We start from the raw sequence: 5,813 nt of genomic DNA, 5'->3' as shown, positions 1-5,813 counted from the left end.
CATCAACGGATACCAGCATCAACGGATACCAGCATCAACGGATACCGGCATCAACTGATACCGGCATTAACGGATACCAGCATCAACTGATACCAGCATCAACGGATACCGGCATTAACGGATACTGGCATCAACCGATACCCGCATCAACAGATACCGTCATCAACCGATACCAGCATCAACGGATACCGGCATCAACTGATACCAGCATCAACGGATACCGGCATCAACTGATACCGGCATTAACGGATACCAGCATCAACGGATACCAGCATCAACTGATACCGGCATTAACGGATACCGTCATCAACCGATACTGTCATCAACGGATACCAGCATCAACGGATACAGGCATCAACTGATACCAGCATCAACGGATACCAGCATCAATTGATACCGGCATTAACAGATACCAGCATCAACCGATACCGGCATCAACGGATACCAGCATCAACGGATACCGGCATCAACTGATACCGTCATCAACTGATACCAGCATCAACGGATACCAGCATCAATTGATACCGGCATTAACGGATACCGGCATCAACGGATACCGTCATCAGTATCAGTTCAGTTAACTGAGACGCCAGTTTGGACGTCTTGCTTCCTCCTTGTTTTACAGTCTCTGCAAACAGCAAATTTACTGTCTGGAGACACTTTGTCTAACAAGCTCCTTACGCTTCGAGAGACGACGCGGTTTGATGATGTCATCAGGCATGTGCCGATAGACGCCCGCCTTAATGGTGAAATGCAGAAGCCACAGGATTTACTGCGACTTGAGCCGAACAAACAGAAATATCACGTGTGACATGGTGACATTCTGAGCGAGATGTGACGTTGCTGAACGCGTAAAGTTGTGTCATTAAAAAGAAAAAACAGATAATTTCTGATATTACATTTTACAGTCGATATCAGCCGACGATATCTGACATCTCTAAACATGAAGAAGCAATACAAAAAGCCACATTAATAGGTGGTATTTGAAATAAAAAAAGCATGTGTTTAAATGAAAAATAAGAAATAAATCTACCAGAAACGTCTTTGTTTCAGCAGTGGAGCAGCGACGGTCCGTTCTTCCTGAAACCTGAGCAAATCTGATGAAACTGCGAGATTTCATCCCATAAAGTGAGGAAGGTCTGGGTCCTTTTCCTTTACTACGATGGTACGCAGCTGTTAAAACCTTTTCTTTTCTCTCACTTTTGTTCATTCCTCCAACCATTTATAGATTTGGTTCTTTGTATGCGTCCTCTCTGTGTCGTCTTGCCACTGCTTTATGGACGTATGGACCACTAGAATCTTCATACAGCACCATATTACTGTTAGTAAATTATAAAAATTATTTCTGCAGTTTTCTCCCTGGCAGGGGATAAAGGGGGAGGTGGGTGTGTAGTCGGGTAGGTGAATATTCTCATTATAAGGTAAATCATAACTCAGACTGAGCATCACTGACCGATTCCCTCATAGACCCGCTGCTCTTTTCATTTTTCTTCTTTTGTTTTCACACATTTCTCTCCTGGTCATCTGGTTCCTTCTGACCCTGAAAATGCAAAACAAACTTTAAAACAAGAAAAGGAAATAAATCTACAAAAAGGTTAAAATAAGACAAAAAAAAAAAAAGTTAAAACTGAGAACAAAAAAAAACAGCAGTTTTGAGGTTTTCTGTTTTTTTCGTCGATTCAACTAAACATCCATATTTTACTCCAAGTTCTGGAAGTTTGGAGCTTTTTTACTCCAAACTTCAATCGAAGGTTTGGTTCGGAATCCTATTTATTTGTTTATTTATTTTGTCTGTCAGAAAGTGTCATAAAATTAAAAAAAAAAAAAACAACATCTCAGCTTGCGCTTCCTGTCCAAATTCAGCTGGACGCTACATGAAATAAATATTTGGGGAAGCAGGATGGTGGTGGAGGGTCAGCGTGGCCCATTCACATGAATATCCTGTTTGTTTGGAATAGGCAGGTTTGGACTCCAAAGAATGACACCAAGAGAATGAAACAAATATTTGTTCAGGTGTTCAAAGTTCAGGCTGCTGGTTCTGATCATATGCAGCTCAACGTGTTGGTACAGACATGCTTGTGAATGCAGAAACAGATTCCAGATAAGTCAGACCTTTGATTTGCTCTCATGTGATCCTAATGAAACCAGAAATACAAGAATTGTCACGTCCATCCATGATAAAGCTGTGCTGTTTTCCTGCCTGTAAAAAATACAAACAGAAGACATGAAGTCTATCTGCACAACTACAAGGTTTGTGTGTGAAATGTGGTCTCTCCAGCAAAATGAGACGTGTTAGAATTAGCATATGTGTCACTGTATCAGAGTAAATTTACCTGGAACACAGTAAAAAGTGTAAATGACATCTCCTAAAAGCAAAACCAAGTACTTTCAGTTAAAACCACAAGATAGCCACTCAATTAATCTGGAAATAAATAAAGTAATCCTAGGAATAAGTAAAGTAATCCTGGGAATCCTCCTCCCTGAGCCATCACCTTATCATAGTGGAGGGGTTTGTGTGTCCTGAAGATCCTAGCAGCTATGTTGTCGGGGGCTTTATGCCCCTGGTAGAGTCACCCATGGCAAACAGGTGTCTAGGTGAGGGATCAGACTAAGTACTGCTCAAAGACTCCTATGATGACGACGACGACCGGCTGCAGAAGCTGGCTCTAGGGACGTGGAACGTCACCTCTCTGGTGGGGAAGGAGCCTGAGCTTGTGCGCGAGGTTGAGCGGTTCCGGCTAGATATAGTTGGACTCACCTCGACGCATGGCTTGGGCTCTGGAACCAGAACCCTCGAGAGGGGCTGGACCTTCTTCCACTCTGGAGTTGTTCATGGTGGGAGGCACCGAGCAGGTGTGGGCATTCTCATCAGCCCCCAGCTTGGTGCCTGCACGTTGGGGTTTACCCTGGTGGATGAAAGGGTAGTTTCCCTCCGCCTCCGGGTGGGGGGACGGGTCCTGACTGTTGTCTGTGCTTATGCACCGAACAGCAGTTCAGAGTACCCACCCTTTCTGGAGTCCTTGGAGGGAGTGCTGGAGGGTGCTCCTTCTGGGGACTCCATTGTTCTGCTGGGGGACTTCAATGCTCACGTGAGCATTGAAGTCCCCCAGCCCTAATGGTGTCTTGTTGTTGGACTTCTTTGCTTGTCATGGATTGTCCACAACAAACACCATGTTCCAACATAAGAGTGTCCATATGTACACTTGGCGTCAGGATTCCCTGGGCTGCAGTTCGATGATCAACTTTGTAGTCGTATCGTCGGACCTGCGGCCACATGCCTTGGACACTCAGGGGAAGAGGGGGGCGGAGCTGTCAACTGATCACCACCTGGTGGTGAGTTGGCTCAGATGGTGGGGGAGGAAGCCGGTCAGATCTGGCAGGCCCAAACGTGTTGTGAGTGTCTGCTGGGAACGTCTGGCTGAGTCCCCCGTCAGAGCGAGCTTCAACTCCCACCTTCAGCAGAGCTTCAACCATGTCCCGAGTGAGGTGGGGGACATTGAGTCTGAATGGGCTGTGTTCCGTGCCTCTATTGCTGAGGCGACCAGCCGGAGCTGTGAGGTCCAATACTAGAAATAGTAAAGCAATCCTAGGAAGGAGTAAAGTAATCCTAGGAAGGAGTAAAGTAGTCCTAGGAAGGAGTAAAGTAATACTATGAAGGAATAAAAGTAGTCATAGGAAAGAGTAAATTAATCCTGTGAAGGAGTAAAGTAGTGCTAGAAAGGAGTAAGGTCATCTTAAAGAATACAATAATCCTAGAAATGAGTAAAGTAATACCATGAAGGAGTAAAGTAGTCTTAAGAAGTAAAGTATTACTAGGAAGGAGTAAAATAATCATATGAAGGAGTTAAGTAATACTAGGAAGGAACAAAGTAATTCTAGGAATGAGTAAAGTAATCCTAGGAATGAGTAAAGTAATCCTATGAAGGAATAAAGTAGTCCTAGGAAGAAGTAAAGTAATACAATGAAGGAGTAATGTAATCGTAGGAAGGAGTAAAGTAATCGTAAGAAGTAAAGTACATGAAACAAGATTATCCAGCAGGATTTCCAACATCGGTCATTGAGGGCCACAATCCTGCAGGTATTTCAATGTATTCCAGCTTCAACACTCCTGACTCAAACTAAATGAATCCAACAGCCTATGAAATTGTTCACAGTGACTCCTCGATACAAATCAAGTGTTTTGGAGCAGGTACACATAGAAAACTGCAGGATTGTAGCTCTCGAGGACCGAAGCTGGGACTGGACTGGGATGTGTGGGTGTTCACTGCCACCTGCTGGTCATGTCAGGTATTACCACCATGGTCGAGATGGAGGTTAACGCGTCCTCTGATCAGTAAGTAGCAAAGCACTTTATTGTCAGTCTTAATGTCACAAAATGAGTGATAAATTTTCCTCATATGTCCTCAAATTTTAAATAAAGACGAGTTGTGATCAGTTCTGTCATTACAGCAGTAGAATAATCCAACAGCTTCTCCTGCAGCAGCTGTTAACCGACCACCAAAACAACAGAAGTACTCCAGCAGCCAGGTAGCAGAGTACCACAGTCTGACAGGACTTTCTTCAGGCCAGATGTTCATACCTCCCATGTGATGAAGACTTTGGACCATTGGGTCCTGCAGATCATTTCTGCTCAGGTGCAGAAGATTTGGTACCGTCGTCAGGCAAAGCTGGGGTCGATGATGTCATCCTCCACCTCCTACATCGTGCTCTCCTACCTGGATGTGGGGGTCTGTAGCCTCCTCTTCACCACCGACATTCAGAACCACTCGGCTACCTGCAAAAGTTCTGGATCTATAAGGGTGAGGTAGCATTACCAGCCTGGTGCCACCAGACACCATGCTAAACTGTTTTATTTCAACTTTCCACACACAGTCCACCTGGTCCCCTGGAGCCGACACCAGGAAAAACCTCCAGTGTACCATTAGCCACCACTTGAGGGAGCACAACTACCACTATTTACTACTACTACTACTACTACTACTAGTAATAATAATCTTTGGTACGAATGTTTTGTCGGTACGGCAGTAAAATTTTCCATGCAATTGGACAATAAAGTCCTGTCCTAATAATATTGATAGTTTCTCCTGCCAGCTGATTGGATGGTGGTCTACTTCAGACCGCCAACCGCTCACATAACTTGAAACATTCAAATTTCATAACAACCAGATTTTCACAAACTTTATTTTCATGAAAATTTTTTTTAGCTGCAACGTAAAAGCTGAAAGCAGTTGACATCGTACACAAAAGCTCCTTCTACTTCCTGTTTCCCCCGTTTATCATCCGGTCTCATCTGAAACCCTCCTTCAGGTTTCATATCCCATTATAGACAACATTTTCCCAGTGTGGTCCTCGTCTCTGGCTTCAGCTGTTGTCCAGGCATCATGGTGGTCATGTCTCCTGAGAACAGTGGATAGAAGGGATCCAGTCTCCAGCTGCAGCTCCTCCTGTTTGAGAAAGTATCTCCTGCAGGAGGACAACAACTGTCCCCAGGAGGACAATGGGAGTCATCCTCCTGGTATCATCCAAAAGTTTTATTCCAGCGTACCGATACATTTGTAAAATCCAGATTTGCTCTTTGCAAGTAAATCCAGTTCAGAGTCCAGTTCAAACCGATTTTATTCAGATTTGTTGTTTTGTAGCAGGTCCAGAGCAAAGATCATTGAGAAAAAGAAATGATATCCTTTCATGTCCCACAGAAGCAGGCTGAGCGAGCAGGTCCAGTTCCCAATGTTCCCGTCCCAACCCAAGTCTCTGATACAGGAAGTTCACTGACGACAACTTCCTGTTTGTGGAACAGACCTCTTTAGTTTTCC

The sequence above is a fragment of the Telmatherina bonti genome (genome assembly GCF_933228915.1).
Source record: "Telmatherina bonti genome assembly, chromosome: 13".
NCBI classification, from domain to species: Eukaryota; Metazoa; Chordata; class Actinopteri; order Atheriniformes; family Telmatherinidae; genus Telmatherina; species Telmatherina bonti.
Note: the sequence above shows the minus strand (reverse complement) of the source record.